Raw genomic sequence first — 20,112 nt, forward strand, 5'->3', positions numbered from 1 at the left:
CGTCTCTGCACCGATCCTGTGACGAACTGGCGGAACAGGGTCACCGGTCACCCACCTGCCAGTGTCAGTCACCGAGACATGATGAATCCCCTCCATCGGGGAGATTCTACCGACGATCGGCCCGCTCTGACTCCCGGTCCCGCTCTAGATCCCAGTACAGGTCAAGCAGCGTGAGGCATAGATTGCTGGTCTACTGACACAGATCGTCCGAACATCAAAGATCCCCGGGGTCCCATGGGAGGAATGCGTCCCGATCGGACAGGTAGGCGTTGAGGCACAGCAGCCAGCACCGTGGGGAGGAGGCTGCTGGGCCAGCCAGTCATGGTCAATCCACAGTGTCTGCTCTGCTTACAACTCCGGTGCTGATCAAGAGTCCCTAGTAGCAGGAAAGGCCCCCGGCACCAGTGGTACTGTCAACCTCATCAGCACTGCAACAGACCCCGTGGCCTCCAGGCCAATGGCTGGCAGCATAGTACCCCTGGAATCCATGGGGGTTCATCCAGCCTTCCCAGGCTGCCTGATCAGTGGCGGGGGCTTCAGATAGGCAGTCAGCCATAGCATCCCATCCTCCTCCGGAGGTGGAGGCCCCACAGGCAAAGACCCCCCAGGACCATGGGGAGCAGCCATTTGAACCACAAAGGGATGTGGTGGATCCCTCAGCGCTGGCTTCATCCTCATTATCGCCAGACGAAGTGATTACAGGTCCCGCTCACCCACTTCTGCAAGACGATGCCAAGGCTCATCAGGAGCTTTTGAAGAGGGTCTCCTCTAACCTGGGGCTCCAGGCAGAGGAACTCGAAGAGCCGTCGGACTCACTGTTCGATGTCCTTTGCTCCACGGCACCTGCTAGAGTGGCTTTACCCCTACACGAGGGGGTATCAAAAATTATTAATGCCCTATGTCAAACATCCTCCTCCCTGCCACAAATCTCAAAAAGGGCTGAGCGCAAATATTTTGTGCCAGTTAAAGGCCATGAGTATCTCTATACTCACCCAGCCCCAAACTCCCTCATAGTTGAGGCCGTTAACCAGAGGGAGAGGCAGGGTCAACCCGGGGCTACGCCCAAGAATAAAGACTCGAAGAGAGTGAATCTGTTTGGGCGAAAAATGTATTCGTCTTCCAGACTTCAGTTGAGAGTGGCCAACACCAAGCCCTCCTTGGCCGCTATGACTACAACATGTGGCAGTCTATGGCCAAATTCGAGGTTTCACTGCCTGAAGGGTCCAGGAAGGAATACCAGGCGATCCTAGGAGAGGGCATGGCTGCAGCAGGAGAGGCCCTCCAAGCAGCCTGGGATGCAGCAGACTCCATGGCTCGAACCATGGCCTCGGCCATCTCCATGCAAAGGGCGTCCTATCTTCTCTCGGGTCTGTCAACGGAGGCCCAGCAATTGACGCAGGACCTCCCCTTCGATGGTCAGGCCCTGGTTGCAGAGCCGATGGATGGTAAAGTGCCTTAAGGACTCCCGCACTACTCTGAAAATTCTGGAGCTGTACATTCCCGGTCCATCCTATAAGCGGTTCAAACTGCAACAATCTCAGGGCTAAAGGAGTCAACCCCACCAGGATCCTCCCCCCATAAGAAGAGTAGGGCTACAAGCACCGCCCAAGCCACCCACCTCCTCCCTCTGTCCAGTCAGACTTGACCCGCAATAAGCAGGGGGGGCAAGCAAACATTTTGAGGGTGCGCTCGAGGGTGACCTACCAGACTATACCCTGGATCCGTCTGTCCTGCTGTTCTCCAACTGCCTTTCTTTTTTCCTCTCCGCATGGACAGCTATAACTTCACACCGCTGGGTCCTCAATACTGTGGCGGAGGATTATACCCTACAGTTTACTCCCATCCCTCTTCAGGGACCCTTCTCAGGAGAGTCTCCTTGCGCAGGAGGTAAAGCGGTTGCTGCAATTGGGTGCGGTGGAAGAAGTTCCTCTTGAGTACAGGAACAAGGGGTTCTATTCCCGGTACTACTTAATCCCAAAGGCCAAGGGGTGGTCTGTGGCCCATCCTGGACCTGTGAGACCTCAACAAGTATCTAAAGAAGCTAAAGTTCCGTATGGTCTCCCTGGCTTCTATCATCCCCTCCCTGGATCTGGGAGACTGGTATGCCGCCCTTGATTTGAAGGACGCATACTTCCACATAGCTATCTTTCAAGGTCACAGACACTTCCTCCGGTTTACAGTGAGCTCTCCCCCTCCCCCAATCACCAGTTTGTGGTCCTCCCATTCGGCCTGGCAACAGCACCCAGAGTGTTTACCAAGTGCATGTCGGAGGTGGCTGCTTACCTCAGGCATCAGGGTATCCAGATCTACCCATTCCTTGACAACTGGCTAGCCAAGGGCAACTCCAGGTCTCAGTGTCGCGGTGCTGCAAGCCACGTCCCGCTCCCTGGGCCTACTGGTGAATGACAAAAAGTCTACGTTTATTCCAAGGCAAAGGATAGAGTTAATTGGCGTAGTGCTCGACTTGATCTGCGCCAGAGCGTTCTGGCCACTAGAAAGGTTCCAGACTTTGACGGACCTCATCGTGGAGGTCTCTGCATTCCCCCGACTACAGCCAGGGTTTGTCTGTGCCTGCTGGGTCACATGGCAGCATCCACATACATTGTCCGCCATGCCAGGCTCCGGATGCGCCCCTGCAGCAATGGCTGGTGACGGTCTATTCCCAGTCCAGAGATCACGTGCACAAGGCCGTTACCATTCCGCCAACGGTACTTGCCTCACTGCAATGGTGGACCAATGGCACGATGGTCCTAGAGGGGGTTCCATTCAACACACACACCCATCACTCCGTCGAGTTGGTATCGGAGGCCTCGGACTTTGGCTGGGAGATGACATTATACATAAACATCAAAGAACTCAAGGCGGTCCGCTTGGCATGCGGAGTCTTCCTACCTCACCTGTTGGGCAAGGTGTTGAGAGTTCTGACACACAACACAGCCTCGATGTTCTACATCAACAGGCAAGGGAGAGCATGTTCGTCGACTCTTTGCCAAGAGACACGCCATCTCTGGGACTTCTGCATCAGCCACGAAGTCCATCTGGAAGCTTGTCACCTCCCTGGCGTCAAGAACACACTAGCAGATGACCTCAGCAGGGACTTCTCTCACTACGAGCAGTCGCGCCACCCGGCGGTAGCCGGCATGATCTTCCAGAATTGGGGAAATTCCCTAAGTGGACCTGTTTACCACCAGGCAAAACACGAAATGCCGCTGGTTTTGTTCACTGCAAGGACTTCCTCTCCAATGCCTTCCTCCTGTCGTTGTCAGGGAACCTGATGTACGGGATCCCTCTGATTTCTCTCATCCGCAAGGTCCTAGCGAAGATCAAGAGACACAAGGCACAGGTTGTCATGATTGCCCCAGCGTGGCCTCGCTAGCACTGGTTCAGCATGCTCATGAACCTGGCAGCGGCCCCTCCCTGGCCCCTGCCCAACTGACTGGACCTGCTGTCACAGGACTACGGTCAGCTTCTGCACCCCAACCTCATGTCCCTCCACCTCTCGGTGTGGATGTTGTGTGGCTGAACCTGAAGGAGTGGACCTGCTCGGATGAGATCCAACAGGTTCCCCCTGGGAAGCAGGAAGCCCTCAACCAAACTGACTTACTGGCCAAGTGGATGAGGTTTTCCTACTGGGCATCCAAGCGTGCCATCTCTCCCTTGCGCTCTTCCATACAGTCTATTCTAGACTACTTGCTTCATCTTAGGAACCAGGGCCTGGCACACTCTTCCATTAGAGTGCATCTCGCGGCCATCTCCGCTTTTCACCCACCGATCCAGGGCCAGACGGTGTCTTCTCATGACATGATGGGCGGATTCTTGAGAGGCCTCGAGAGACTCTTCCCGCAGGTACGGACCCCTGCCCCACAGTGGGATCTTAACTTGGTCTTCTCCAAGCTCATGTTCAGCTGATTATTTACTGTGGGCCCCCAAATATTTTTCAGAGTTACTGCTTCCCAGGACAAAGTCCCCCATCGTGTAAGTGTGGCCTACATTCTTTGTTCCTAGGTGTATATGTAACACCGACAGACCCTGGTAGTCGGCGGGCGGGTTCGAACCTGGGGCCTCTGGAGCTTAGTGCATGAGCCTCTACTTCATGAGCTAAAAGCCACATGGCTCTTAGCTAAGGCTGTAGAGCAAACTCATTAATCTCTCTCTAAGTGGTCTCGGTGCCACTAGCTGGGACAGAGCACCACACCCAGGAGGTGTGCGGGTTACATATACATTTAGCCTTATTAAAATGGATATTATTTGCTTGCTTCTAATTTACCAAGTGATCCAGATTGTTCTGAATCAGTGACCTATCCTCTTCACTATTACTGCTCTCCCAATTTTTGCATCATCTGCAAACTTTCAGTGATGATTTTATGCCTTTTTCTAGGTCATTAATAAAAATATTCAATAATATAGGGCAAAGAACCGATCCCTGTGGAACCCCATTAGAAACACTCCTGTTTGATTTCCCGTTTACAGTTACATTTTGAGATCTGTCACTTAGCCAGCTTTTAATTCATTTAAGGTGTGCCGTGTGAATATTATTCTAGTTTTTTATTCAAAATGTCATGTGGTACCAAGTCAAATGCCCTACAGAAATCTACGTATATTACATCAACCAAACTTGTAATCTCATAAAAAAAAATTATAGCAAATTAGTTTGACAGGATCTATTTTCCATAAACTCATCCCGCCCAGACCTGCTCTTCCAGGACCAGGGCCACCACCTCCACCCCAACCTAACGGCATTCCACCTCATGGCGTGGCTGCTCAATGGTTAGGCCGGGAGGAAAGAACGTGCTCAGAAGGGGTTCAGCATGTCCTCTTGGAAAGTAGGCGGCCCTCCACGCACCGAGCCTACTTGGCAAAGTGGTCTTGGTTTTCCCGATGGGCAGATGAGCAGGGCGTTTCCCCCGTGGCTGCCCCAATCCAGCTAATTTTGGACTACCTTCTTCACCTTAGGGCCCAGGGCCTGGCGCCCTCATCTGTCAAGGTGCACTGGGTGGCCATATCGGCCTTCCACCCACCGGTGCAGGGCCACACGGTATTCTCCCATGCTATGACTGCTGATTCCTTAAGGGATTGCATCGTCTCTTCCCATACGTTCGACCCCCAGTGGGACCTGAACCTGGTGCTGGCCCGCCTTGTGGAATCCCCGTTTGAGCTGCTGGCTACATGCTCCTGGTCGCACCTCTCGTGGAAGATGGCCTTCCTGGTGGCGAACACATCGGCTAGGCAGGTCTTGGAACTCAGGGCCCTGACCTCCGAGCCCCTATACACAGTGTTCCATAAGGATAAGGTCCAACTGTGCCCACACCCCTCGTTCCTCCTGAAGGTGGTCTCTGCCTACCACGTGGGTCAGGACATTTTCCTGCCGGTCCTCTGCCCCAAGCCCCATTCGTCCAGTGAGGAGCGCCGCCTCCACATGCTGGATGTGAGACGGGCTCTGGCCTTTTACCTGGAGCGGACTAAGCCATTCAGGAAGTCTTCGCAGCTGTTCATGGCCTTGGCTGAGCACATGAAAGGTTGGCCGATCTCCACTCAGCGGCTCTCCAACTGGATCACCTTGTGCATCCGTACCTGCAATGACCTGGCGGGAATCCCCCCGTCGTCAATTGTGAGGGCACACTCAATTAGGGTGCAGGCCTCGTCGGCTGCCTTTTTGGCCCATGTCCCCATTCAGGACATTTGTAGGGCTGCCACGTGGTCTTCAGTTCACACGTTCACCTCGCACTATGCGATCGTCTCCCAGACCAGGGAGGACGCCGGGTTTGGCAGGGCTGTGCTCCGTCCCGACAGTTTGTGAACTCCTTCCCACCTCCAACAGATATAGCTTGGAATCACCTACTGTGGAATACACATGAGCAATCACTCGAAGAAGAAAAGACAGTGACCTTTTCCATAACTGGTGTTCTTCGAGATGTGTTGCTCATGTCTATTCCACATCCCACTCTCCTTCCCCTCTGTCAGAGTTGTCTGGCAAGAAAGAACTGAGGGTGGGGGGAGTGTGCAGCGCCCTTTATACCGCACCATGGATGTGCCACTCCAGGGGTCGCTGGGGTGCTCCCCTACGGGTACTGCTAGGGGAAAAACTTCCGGCACTGGCGCACGTGGCAAGCACGCACATTTATTGTGGAATGGACATGAGCAGCACATCTTGAAGAACACCCGTTATGGAAAAGATAACTGTCTTTTTTGTCTGGTGAAAAAAATTTCCCTGGAACCTAACCCCCCCATTTACATTAATTCTTATGGGGAAATTGGATTTGCTTAACATCGTTTCGCTTAAAGTCACATTTTTCAGGAACGTAACTACAACGTTAAGCGAGGAGTTACTGTATCTACGTCATCCCATTTACCCTTTTTAAATACTGGCAAAATATTAGCTTTCTTCCTATCGCCTGAAACTTCCACAGTGTCTAAGACTTACTGAAAGTCAACATTAACAGTCCAGCAAGTTCCTCAGCCAGCTCTTTTTAAACTCTTTTATGCAAGTTATCCGGACTTGCTGATTTAACGTCTAATTTTAGTACCTGCTGTTTAACACCTTCCCGAGATGCTAGTGGAATGGAAAGTGTGTTGTATGACATGACTACGTAATCTTTTTTCCCAAATATAGAACAGAAATATTTACTTCTGCCTTTTCTGCATTATTGATAATGGTATTGGTCCATGGTAGAATTGTTAAAATGGTTTTTTCCCTAATATACTTTAAAAATTCCTTATTGTCCTTATCTCTGCTGGTCATAGATTTCTCCTTGTGTCCTTTTGCTTCCCTGATCAAGTTTTTACAATTCCAAGCTTCTGATTTATATTCATTACTATTAACTTCTCCCTTTCTTCCGTTTGAGATAGATTTATTTATCTATATCTATATATATCTATTTTTTATTTTTCATAGATTCCTTCACTTCCCTTCTAAATCAGGTTGTTTTCTTAACCAGTGCAGCTTTCATCCTCGATTGTGGCTTTTGGGGCATCTAGTAAGGTGTTCTTAAATCATTCTCAATTAATAGTGACATTTTTCTGATTAAATTCTTCCTCCCAGCTGATTTGGCTCATAATTGCTTTCAGTTTTGTGAAACTGGCCCTTTTAAGGCACCAAGTATTTACATCATTGGTCTGGACTTTACACTATATGCACATTATAAACGTGATCAAGCCATGATCACTTGCACCTAAGTTACCATTAATTTTTAGTTCCGTCATCAGTTCCTCTTTATCTGTCAAGATGAGGTCTAACACAGAATTCCGCCCATGTCGGATGTAACACTCTTTGAGTTAGGAAGTTGTTGCCTATAATATTTAGAAATTCTGAGACTGTCTTAATACTAACACAACATGCCGGGGGAACTCTGAGAGCAGTTCTCTCTTCCTGTGGCAGAATTCTCCCCACAATTCCTCCAGGGCTGGCATGACTCCACACAGGCCTGAACACTGGGATGGACAATGGTGCCACAAGCTAATATTCACAAGTCAGATGTTTATAATTTGCATTCATCTGTATATTTGGTTGCTGCTTACGTTGCACTGCACTGGGGGCAAAGTTAATCAGTGTTTACTTCCAACCTGTCAATGTTGTAATAGTGTCATTTGTTTATCTTACCAGTCTTGGAAGGATGCACTCAACATGCAGTCTGGCGAGCCAGGTTGATACTATTAAAGGCACATTCCCAGTTACTGCCTTTTCTGTCCTGGAGTAAGAGGCCACGTTTCCAGTGAAAAACCTTAGGATGTCCCATAATAGGCTCCCCCGCTGTGGTGTGCCGTCCGCTGCTTTCTATCATAGGCCTGGTCTACGCTGGGGGGGGGGGGGAAGGGGGGGAATCGATCTAAGTTACGCAACTTCAGCTATGTGAATAACGTAGCTGAAGTCGATGTACTTAGATTAACTCACCGCAGTGTCTTCACTGTGGTGAGTCAACTGCTGCTGCTCCCCTCGACTCCGCCTCTCATGGCACTGGAGTCGACGGGAGAGCGCTCAGGAGTCGATTTATCGCATCTGGACTAGATGCGATAAATCATAGAATATCAGGGTTGGAAGGGACCTCAGGAGGTCATCTAGTCCAACCCCCTGCTTAAAGCAGGACCAATCCCCAGACAGATTTTTGCCCCAGATCCCTAAATGGCCCCCTAAAGGATTGAACTCTCAACCCTGGGTTTAGCAGGCCAATGCTCAAACCCCACTGAGCTATCCCCTCCCGCTAGATCGATTGCTGCCCGCCGATCCGGCAGGTAGTGTAGACATACCCATAGTGTTGCGTCTATGGGAGCAAGAGGAAGGTAAGTGTAACGTACACCACTCTCCCATACGCTATACTTAGCCCAGCACTATAACACATTGCTGGGTATCGCGACACCACTCTGCTTGTACAGCAGCGTTAATGCTGATCGTTTAATACAAGGAGCTTTTCCTTTCAAAACTAATTAATCCATTAAACTTTTTTAAATTAAAGGGGTCGTAGTAGAGGGATGTTCTGAAGCAGTTTAGGGAATACACTGCCTTTTACAGCGACCCTGACTAGCCTTAGCAAAGGGAGCCGATGCCCCAGAAATGCCCCCGTTTCTGCTATTCTGGTTTCTTTTCCTAAATTGTTTCTGTATGAATCTCCCTGGGTATCCCTCTGATTTTTCTAGAACAAATGAATGCACTAACTGGGACAAGAAATGCTCCTATTAAGCTATCAGCATTAAAGTTGCCATACAAATATGGTAGCATTGGGATGCCCATAACCAGGGATGTGGATTTTTTATCGTTTATTTTTCCTGGTAGCGAGCCCAGCTCAGATCAGGGCCCCGCTGCGCGAGGGGTTTACTATGCACAAACCCAGAATAAGGGGCAGTCCCTGCCCCAAAGAACTCTCATCTCAGTAGATGAGGGGAAAGGGGAGTACTGTTCTCCTTGCTTTCTAGAGAACACTGAGGCACGGAGAGATGAAGTGACTGGCCTAAGGTCACACACAATGTCCGTGCCAGAGCTGGCAATTGAACCCAGCTCTCTGGAGTTCCCAGTCTGATGCCCTACCCATAAGTCCACCCCTCTCTTATGCCATGGGGTGTTCCCAGGCAGGAAAAGCAGCTGAGGACTATATAACTTTTATAGACCCAATACTGAGTGCTGGCAAAGGGACGCCATGCCACAGCTCTAGCCAGGTGTCACTCAGAGCGGGAACTGGGTGTGCAGAAGGCTGTGGGTGATTGCTGGGGTTGGAGGGGAAGAGTTGGATGGAGTGCTGCTTAGAGGGGGAGGAGTGGGAAGGGGGAGGGGCTGGAAATAGCAGGGGAGAAGCAGCTCAGACTCTTCCCCTCCCCCCATCCCATGGTTCTTTGGAGACAGCGTGGGGCAAGGTGTGAGAGAGGGGGGAATGCCCTCAGGGAGAAGGAAGCCTGGTTTCTGAGAGCTGGGGAGGTCACTGATGGCAGTGATCTTAGCGATAAAGCAGGGCAAGGTGGGCCTGGGTGTAAGGCCAGAGGGACAAGGTGGGGAGGGTAAGAATGGAAGTGTGGGTGCCATGGCGGGGGGGAGGGGTAGCGGCAGATGGCTGGAAGATCCCTCAGAGGGAAGTTGACTGGGAAAGTGAACTCCGTGGCAAACCAGAAAGGCCACGTACGCTGGATAGCAACCACAGCAACCAAATCAATACAGCAGCAAATGGTTTGCACCTGGGTCGATAGGGTGAGGAGAGGACAGCTGGCCGGGTTAATGATTGAGCAGGGCAGATAGCACTGGGCTGGTGGAAAGAGTGCCAACAACCACCGCTGGGGTAGTGAGCTGGCGATGTCGGCAGGGGGCAGGTCTCAGGCTGCGGAGGCGCTAAGCGGCTATGGATAAGGTGGGGCAGCTGCCCTGCTCCCAACCTGGCACGTTATGCTGAGTAAACAAGTCGCATCTTGGTCCTGTTTATTCTCAGGGCAGGGGCGATGGGGAGTGTTGGTGTTTGGTCAGGACGCAGGGCCAGTGTTTACAGAGTGGTTTCTGGCCTGGCGATGCAGCCCTCTGCCTCTCGGCTAACCTGAGCAGAGGGCGTGTGGAATGCCGCCGCTCAGCTGCTCGAGTGGAGGGAGGAGGATGGGGGCTTGCATGTTTGTTCCCAAGCACATTACCAGCACGCTGTAATAAGTGTCAATGTCTCCAAGGTGCTTCCCTCCCCGACAGTCGAATTCAAACAGGGCTCACCACAGAGCCGGGACTAAAAACTAACCCTTAGGAGGGGAGAACGGACTCCTGAGGGATGGGCCCCGGAAGGGCCACGACTGTCCCTCCTGTGGCAGCATTGGGCTGGTCAGAGACTGATGCACAGCTGAGGGCCCTTCCCCTTTAGCTGATGTGGGGTGTGGAACTAGCAACAGGAGCCATCTTGGGGGTGGGGAGAGAGAGGAGCTCTGAGTCTGGCCTGAGTTTGGAGCCTCTGACGGGAGAGGGGGAGCTCTGTGCAGGGACAGGCCTGAGGGGCCAAGAGCTCTAGCTGGGAAGGACTCTGCCTCTGAGTGCTTGCCCCAGAGACGCACAGATGCCAGGCGGCTTGAGGTACCCACAGGGCCTTACTACTCCCTGCTCTTTGTGTCAGTGTGTGGGCCTGACTCGTGTCTGGGTGTGTTGTTGCATGATTGAATTCCCAGGATCCCCCACAGGCTAGGAGAGAAGGTCCCCGTGTATGAGCGCCATGCCTGTGGGGACCCAGCAAGGGCTAGGCGCTACCTGCAGGCTTGTGGGGCCATGGTCACAGCAAACCAATTGCTTTGCCCTGCTGCTTACACGGGCTCTGAGCCTGGGCCTGTCTGAGGGCAAAGGAGGGCTCGGTGACCGATGCTATGGTGAGATAATCAGAGAGACTCCTACAAATCCCGTGTAAATTCCCAGCATGGCTCTTGCCCTCTAACTCTTCCCTGCCACTCCCTGTTTGTACAGCCTGGAGGATAATGGGACCCTGATCTCAGCCTCTTGGTGCTAAGGGAATACCAATACTCTGTCCCACCTTAATACTTCCTAGGTCTGGGATATTGAGCATGTTCATTATCTCGAAAATCCTGAAATAAACTTGCTTGCAAGAGAAATCCCTTTTGAGGCTGTCAGTTTTTGAAGAAGCGGTGATGATGCTGTCTAGATGTTACTCTGGCACTACAGCTCACTGTACATGTGCAAACAGGGCTCTGAAAATAGTCTGGCATTTCTGTGTGAAAGATTATCACTTTGCAGTTGTGTGTTTTGTGGGTGTGTCAACAGGACTTTCACCTTCATGCTTTGGATGGCTAAACACTAGCCTGGCTTTGTCACTTGATCTTGTTGAAACTTATCCAAGTTATAAATATTTGCAGTGGGATAATTCTGTTTGGTGTTGAATTATAATCCAAGCTAAAGGCCCAAACTCTTCCATGTTTGAGTAACTTTACATGCATGAGTAGTCCTGTTGCTTTCTCAAGTTGGAAGTGGGTCAGGTAAGACTACACTGAAGGGATAATAATTTGTGGCATGCATAATTGTTTTGGATATTTTATATTCTGTTGAGAAGCCAAACTCCCTAGGTATTAGACCTTGTGGAATTATGAGCAGCAATATGGTTTGAGCATTGGCCTGCTACACCCAGGGTTGTGAGTTCAATCCTTGAGGGGGCCATTTAGGGATCTGGGGCAAAAATCTGTCTGGGGATTGGTCCTGCTTTGAGCAGGGGGTTGGACTAGATGACCCCTTGAGGTCCTTTCCAACCCTGATATTCTATGATTCTGTGTACAGCCAGTGGAAAAGTTTCCATGAAAATTCACATTACATTTTTCACAAATTCAATCGGTGTAGGTGTGACTGAAAGCACCCCTGTCTTCACACCTTACACACTATTATAATCTTTGCACAAAATATGCTTTGTTGATGTATCATTGATAACTAATAACACTCTGGTCAATAATATCATGGTGAAATGTATGTAGCAACATTATATGTAAGGCTATGATTGAAATCCCCTGGATTATGGTTTTAGCACATGTTCAAAACCACACAAGCAGAAGTATTCTGAAGGAAGAAATGTGTGTTTACATACCTCAAAATATTCTCCAAAAAGAAAATCTAAGATATACACATTAACACGCTCAAAACTGCCTTCACCAAACAGGACACTCCACCAGAGAAGCAGATTGCATCATGAAATGAGCTACCCCAATACCCTGAGAGCGCCTGCTTCAATACAGAAATAAAACTCCCTCCGACTGCACATCCCCAGTTGTCACCTACCACCCCCCACAGCGGAACCCATATGGGTTGTCATCAAACTACAACCCATGTATGATGGGGACCCCACCCTGAAAGAAATCTTTCCTGAATTCCCTCTTTTGGCCTTCCAACAATCCCCCAACCTCTCCAAAGTCATCTGAAGCGGCTCCCCGCAAACAAGGACACACCAACTCAAAGCTGCCGCAGACCATGCCAGAACAACACATGCAGGCATCTCTCCATTGCTACAATGATCAAAAAAACCCTCGACACACCTTTCAAGATCCACAGGTCCTACACATGCCTATAACATATGGTGTACCTCAGTCAGTGCACTAAATGCCCCAATAGCACCTATGTGGGTCAAACCAATCACCCCACTCTCGAACTCTCACAGGAAAATAAGAAGACTCCCTATCACCTGTGGGTGAACACTTTTCAAAAAGTGATCACTCTATAACTGACCTATCAGTCCTCATCCCCAATGGAAATCTGCACAACACTTTAAAACGGTGAGCCTGGGAGCTTAAATTCATAACTTTGCTAGACACTGAAAATCATGGACTGAATAGAGACACTGGATTTATGGGTTATTACAACAATCTGTAACCCACTAGCAACCCCCACCCCCGGCTCCTTTTTCTCCCCCCTTCTTTCCTCCCTATGACTGGAGCAGTCACTTTGAATGGTCCTTTGAAACATGCGGAAGGGATAGCTCAGTGGTTTGAGCATTAGCCTGCTAAACCCAAGGTTGTGAGCTCAATCCTTGAGGGGGCCACTTAGGGATCTAGGGCAAAAATCTGTCTGGGGATTGGTCCTGCTTTGAGCAGGGGGTTGGACTAGATGACCTCCTGAGGTCCCTTCCAACCTTGATATTCTATGATTCTACTTATGCTAAACAATCTTTTTCACCTTGTATTTAGCTGTGACACTATGAGTACCTTTCCCAGACCTGGAGAAAAGCTCAGTGTAAGCTTGAAAGCTTGTCTCTCTCACCAGCAGAAGCTGGTCCAATAAAAGATATTACCTCACCCACCTTGTCTAAGATCCTGGGATTGACACAGCTACAACAACACTGCATATAAGAGCAGAAATGTCAAACAGTGGGCAGCTGGAGAGGATTTGACTCCTCATTCTTCTCTCTGCCCTGCACATGGTGGCTCTGGGCAGTAGCTGGTGGTCCCTCTTCCTCCTTGAGAAAAGTGAGCTGTTCAATTTCTTTAAGTCTAGAGCACTGGATACAGTTCCATTAACCCATGTTTCCAGTCCGAATCTGTAGCTTTGTCCTTCACTTCTCTCTCCAACAGTTCTTAAGGCTTTCCACAGAGCAAAGCCCTCCGCTCTCCACAACATGTCACACACATCAAGGAATTCTAGCTGTCTTGGTTGCAGCACTTAATTTGCAAGGGATATATCTCGACCTAGTCCTTGGGGAGTGTGGGACTTTCTGGAGAGCAGCTGTGATTTTTCTAGTCAGCCAGAGCATCTATCAAGGTCGTTCCAGGAAAAGGTCTTTTGCCAGGAAAGCTGCTTTCATTTGGGGAACTGGTATGAGCCATACCAGCTAAAGCATGTTTTGTTTGTTTGTATAAGCTGCATCTGCACTAGGAGGGTTTGCCGCTCTAGTTATACCAATATAGCTGCACTGGCAAAGTTTTTCTAGTGTAAACTTGGACTAGCTCTTGGTTTGGGGATAATTACAACACTTGGTAAGGCATTTTACCTTTAAGCTACTCTGAACCTTAAATCGATCTTAACATCGTTTTTTTCTTTCAGATTTATTTACTGAGCCCTCAGACCGCATGCTGTAAAAATGAAACCGGAAAAGACAGACCCATGCTCCAAGGATCTTACAATCCAGTCTGGACAGATAACCCCTTTCAGATACACAGTGCTCCATTTGATCAGGTGACATTCAGAACTCTCTGTAGTGAGCTTATTTTTTTTAATCATATACTTTTGGAGGGCATGGCCTGGATGTTTTGTCCTTAGGGTGCTCTTAAGTCTTTTGTGTGTTGAGCTGGTGTTTGTGTGGAGTCTGCCATTTTAACAAGTGGATTATTTTAATAAGGAACTGAATATAATATGTGAGGAATGTGAAAAAAAATCTGAACTGCACACTTCTGCTTAAGTGTATTTTTAAACCATCCTGTTTGCATTTTACAATAATCATCCCAAAACCCTTTCTTGAGAGAGGGAGAGAATCTTGCTCTATTTCACTAACCAATGGCCATGTAATTTAGAAACGTGCTTAAAAATTCAAGTGTACAGAAATAATTACAACGCCGCATTGAAAATGCCACATCCTGTAGAAAAAGTGTTTACTGGTAACTTTGTAAAAAATAGCAAGGAGTATATAAACGAATATGTTTCTTATGCTCCCAAAAAACTTTCCACTTTTTTAATTAAGAAAAATGGAAGTAATTAACTCAGGAAAATACTTCTTACCTTCATTTATTTTCCTAATGAAAATGTTCAGGGGGGGGAGGGGAGTACAAACAAAATGTAATCAATGTAAGTTAAAATTGGACCTTCAAAGCTTTTTTTATGTTTGAAGAAAATAAAAATTGAACATGAAAATTAAGCTTTTGCAGCACTATTGAAGGCACTTTAAAGGCCTCCTAATCTTTTGTAAAATTAAATTACTTAAAATACACAGACTCACAAAAGAGATCCCAACAGGTTAGCCTGACCCAGAATGAAACTGCAGTAATTAAAATAAACATTCTGTTCCTCACCCCGCCACTTCTCAGCACTTCCAAAGTGGTTAACCTTGAAAAATAAACTAATTCTCCAGAAAGAGTCAGGATTTTGCTTGAGTGACGTTTCAATCTTTGAATTCACACTGGTCTCACACAAGGGTATGAAGCCTGGTGAAAAATGCCATTGACACGCAGTAGGGCTGCAAACCAACTCCTCAGTCCTGCACACACTTATGCATCTGCTTGATTTTGCGAATGTGATTAGCCCCAGTGACTTCTCAGGTGAGTAAAGTTAGCCATGTGCAGAAAGGTTTGTAGGAGCAGGCGCCAGGCTGCTCACCATTAAAAGCAGGGAGGAGGTTAGTTTTTAAATAGAACTGGTTGGAAAACTTTCAATGAAACATTTTTCTATTGGAAATTGCCGTTTTGAGAAAACTACAGAATTGTATCCGTTTTGACAAAACTTGGTTTTGAAAACAATTGGGGGGGGAAGTTTTTAAATGTCAATGTCCCATTTCAACATTTTTGGAATGAAAAGTTTTGATATTTTGTTTTGAAACTATTTTTTGCTTAGAAATGTATTTGATATTTAAAAGGGTTGAAATAGAAACAAAACATTTCAACTGACCCAAAATGAATTTTTTTTCAGCATTTGATTTTGTGATAAATTGTGAAATTTTGGCTTTCTTTCTTGATTTTAGGATAAAAATTTTCAAAATCTTGAATTTTTTAGTGGGACGGAAAATCCATTTTGTTACTAGTTCTACTTAGAAATCATTAACGAATGCTACTTTGCTTGCTATGATTTTGAAGGACCACCCTATTGTTGTCTAAACAATTGGAAACAAAACAGGGAGGAAAGCTGATGTCCTTGGCGTTAAAGCACTGACCTGCGACTTAAGAAACTTTGGGTTCAGTTACTGGCTCAGCCACTCACTCCTTGTCTGGCAGCAACCACTCACAGGCAAATGCTTAAGTACCTTCCTGAATCAGGGTCTTAATCTCTCTGACTCCATTCCCCATCTGTAAAATGGATCAATACTTCCCCACATCACAGGATGCTGTAATGCAAGGCACTCCGTTACTGCCGTTATAAATAAGAGGTTTTATGTCTTTTTAAATATTAAAATACATTCTCATTGCTTAGAAATCCTTAAAATTCTTGGAACATTTATTAATGCAAGATCAACTCACCGATCCAGCTCTTTTTGATGGCTGTTGACCTAGAGAATTCAAATTATACCTCACTTGAGCCTGCAAATAATAAATAGACTAGGGCTGTCAAGCGATTAAAATAATTAATCGCACAATTAAACAATAATAGAATAACATTTCTTTAAATATTTTCGATGTTTTCTTCATTTTCAAATGTGATTTCAATTACAACACAGAATACAAAGTGTACAGTGCTCACTTTATATTTATTTTTGTTTACAAATATTTGCACTGTAAAAAACAAAAGAAATAGTATTTTTCAGTTCACCTAATACAAGTACTGTAGTGCAATCTCTTTATCATGAAAGTTGAACTTACAAATGTAAAATTACGTACAAAAAAACTGCATTCAAAAATAAAACAATGTAAAACTTTAGAGCCTACAAGTCCACTCAGTCCTACTTCAGCCAATCGCTCAGACAAACAAGTTTGGTTTCAATTTGCAGGGGATAATGCTGCCTGCTTCTTGTTTACAATGTCACCTGAAAGTGAGAACAGGCGTTCGCATGGCACTGTTGTAGCGGGTGTCGCAAGATATTTACATGCCAGATGCGCTAAAGATTCCTATGTCCCTTCATGCTTCAACCACCATTCCAGGGGACATCCATCCATGCTGATGACTGGTTCTGTTCGATAACGATCCAAAGCAGAGCGGACCGACACATGTTCATTTTTCATCATCTGAGTCAGATGCCACCAGCAGAAGGTTGATTTTGATCACGTGAAAGTGGGGACAGGGACATGCTGAACCTGGGACATATGAGGGTGACAGCTTGGAGGTGCTGCTCGACTCAGCATACTGAGTCCAGGGACATATAAGGGGTCAGCTTGGGAGTGCTGATTAACCCAGTCCTCTCAGACGCGCTCTGTTAATGTGTGTGTATGTTTGTCTGATTCTGGGGCTGGAAGAACCCAGCCCTGGGGACCCGAGGTCCTGCAGGATAGCTCCATTGGGAGGGAACTTGCAGCAGGGAGAAGTAGAGCTCCATATGAGAACACACATGACACAAGCAGTACATTGATAGAAGTACAGAATCCCCCCCAGAAGAGTAACCCTAATAAATGAGCATACCCCAAAGCAAAGGGCAAATCTGGTAACAGTGTTCTTAAAACGAACATGTGCTGGATCATCAACCGAGACTGCTAAAGCATGAAATATATGCAGAATGCAGGTAAAACAGTGCAGGAGCGTTCAATTCTCCCCCAAGGAGTTCAGTCACAAATTTAATTAATTTTTTTTTTAATTAAATTTAATTATTTTTTTTTAAACGTGCATCATCAGCATGAAAGCATATCCTCTGGATTGGTGGCCGAAGCATGAAGGGGCATATGAATGTTTAGCATATCTGGCATGTAAATACCTTGTAACGCCAGCTACAAAAGTGCCATGCGAATGCCTGTTCTCACTTTCAGGTGACGTTGTAAATAAGAAGCAGGCAGCATTATCTCCCGTAAATGTAAACAAACTTGTTTGTCTTAGCGATTGGCTGAACAAGGAGGAGGACTGAGTGCACTTGTAGGCTCTAAAGTTATACATTGTTTTGTTTGAGTGCAGTTCTGTAACAAAAAAAAAATCTACATTTATGAGTTACACTTTCATGATAAAGAGATTACACTACAGTACTTGTATGAGGTGACTTGAAAAATATTATTTTTGTTCATTTTTACAGTGCAAATGTTTGTAATCAAAAATAATAATATAAAGTTGTTACCCAAAATTGGGCCAGCTAGTAAGCTTGGGGAGGACCAATGACCCACCAGAGTCTGGCAGAAAGCAGCACGTTTATTATACTGATAGCTAAGCTCAAAGGGTGGGGGGGCACACTCTCACTCGCATACTCACGCTCCCAGGACAGGCACAGCATTGGAGATGTCAGGATCCTTCAAGGTAAGTGTCCCACAGTGCAGCGATGGGCAGTGCGATGAAGGTCAGTCTTCCCAAGGCACGATGGAATGCAACACGGCGAGCCATGGCCAGGTGGTCCGGGCAAAGGGCTTCACGGGAGGTACAAGCTTGTGAGTGCACTCCTGAGCACATGGCCCCTTCCCCTTTTAAGGACCTGTTCCTCATGGCCTGTGACTAGAGCTGACTTGGCTGTGTCTGGTTGGTCACACTCCATCTTGGACAGTGTCCATGCATTGGGTGTGTGATCGCTGCCTAATCAGAGTGCCAGACACCTTGTCTACCTGGGAGCTCTTCTGATCTTCCAGCTGCTCAAGCAGCCCATTCATCCCACAAGCATTCCAGGGGGGAGGGGGAGGGGAAAAGCCATTTCACAGGTATTTAAAGAGGGAGAGGAGAAGGGGGGGGGGGGAAGGTTTAACAGACCTTTTGAACATACAGGTTATACAGAGCATGCAGCTCACTGCTGCTCCTACAACAAAAGTGAGCACTGTACACTTTGTATTCTGTGTTGTAATAGAAATCAATATATTTGAAAATATAGAAAAACATCCAAAATATTGTTTAACAGTGCAATTTTTTTGGAGTTAATCGCGTAAGTTAACTACAATTAATCGACAGCCCTAAAATAGACTTTAAAAACGACACCTCGCTCAGTCCAGAACTATATAAGCAATTTACTACACAAAGCAGCATACAGGCTTTAAAAAAAAATCCTATTAGCGAAACAAAACTTGCCAGCTGCTGGCCTCGACTGAAAAACCCTGTGTGTATGTACTTAATATTGTGTTTACTTTTGAGGCTGGAAATGCAAAGTGGCCTCCTGCCTCAGTTTCCTTCAGCCTGACTGTCCTACTGCTTACTCAAGTCATTTCTGCCCGTTGGGTGGAATGCACATTGCTAGTCGTACATGCATTCTCCCTGATGGGAAACTCCGAAGTGCCCAGTGTTAGTGTTTACAAGGAGACAGAAAGCCGTTTTTTTTTTCTAGCCTACAGTTCTGATGGCCTTCTAGGTCAGTGCCTGCAGGATTTATAAGGGCAGATTAGAAGTCTGTCGGTGCAGGACGGGAGTGGTATATTTGCATAGGAGCCTTCCCTTTTTAATGTTTAACATTCTAAGTCCTTCCTGTGCCATTAGTTTGCACGTCCTCTGTGTTAAGTTCCAATGTTTGACACTGATGGCATTAACGCTTTTTTTCTTTTTGCAAAGCACTTTCACCAACTTCCTTTTGCCGTTGAGTATCATCCCCATTTTTGGAACAAGCATATTGAAATACAGAGAGGTCATGGGACTTGCCCTAGCCACACAAGAAGTCACTCTTAGAGCTGGGATTAGCACTAGCAAAGGGCTGGCAGTGGCTTCCTAGCCCCATTCCCACTGTACCGTGCTACATTCCCTTCACAGCCTGATGGCCAGGCAGATGTAAAGGTACCCAGATGGTGAGAAGCAAGGACAGTCCCCATCCACCTCACTCCTCAGCATGGACTGCTCTGATGCTTTCACCTGCCTTTTGCTTTGACCTTGCCCTCTCCCCTAATTGTTTCCTCTGGGTGAAATTCACCACAGTGACGAGTCACCATGAGGCTGGCGGTGGGGCATTTACACCCTATGTTGAAGGCTTTGCTGGCCCTCTGCACAGGGGTGAAACCTCACTGATCAGAAGCTTCCCAATACACACTGCAACCATATCTGGTTAGAGATAACAAAACAGATGCATGACGATACCAGCCAGAGGACTTTGTTAAGGTTGAAAGTACATATCTGTGACTTGAAGCATTAAAGACCCGACGGACACTGGAATTACACAAAAACAGGATCTAAAACTAGGACATTCAGAATCCAGGTGACAAGAAACTTACAAGAACTCTGTACTTTTATTATAAACATTCCTCCCTGCCCCCTAAACCCTTAAATAAGCCAGGAAGCCTAACGTCCCCAAGCCCATCACTATTTAAAAAAGAAAATTCACCATTCAGGCTGTCAAACTGCCGAGAAGTGAGACCCTGAAAACATCAGAAACTCCAAGACTACCTTATTTGTCTCAAACAATTTCATACTGAATAAGTGACTAGGAACTTTAGAACATCATACTCTGA

At 47.2% G+C, this 20,112-nt stretch overlaps 1 protein-coding gene across 1 annotated transcript in view; it reads left to right on the top strand.

Moving 5' to 3' along the window:
• The first annotated feature begins 14,087 nt into the window (after nucleotides 1-14,087).
• The window catches only part of LOC112111169 (tripartite motif-containing protein 14), a 33,543-nt gene continuing 27,518 nt past the window's right edge, over nucleotides 14,088-20,112 (top strand). The window contains exon 1 of the mRNA XM_026646378.1: nucleotides 14,088-14,101. The gene's annotated coding sequence lies outside the window, so the exon portion shown is untranslated. The remainder of the gene's footprint in view (nucleotides 14,102-20,112) is intronic.

Source organism: Terrapene carolina, unplaced genomic scaffold (genome assembly GCF_002925995.2).
Source record: "Terrapene carolina triunguis isolate 2854851 unplaced genomic scaffold, T_m_triunguis-2.0 Scaffold35022, whole genome shotgun sequence".
In the NCBI taxonomy this organism is placed as follows: domain Eukaryota; kingdom Metazoa; phylum Chordata; order Testudines; family Emydidae; genus Terrapene; species Terrapene triunguis.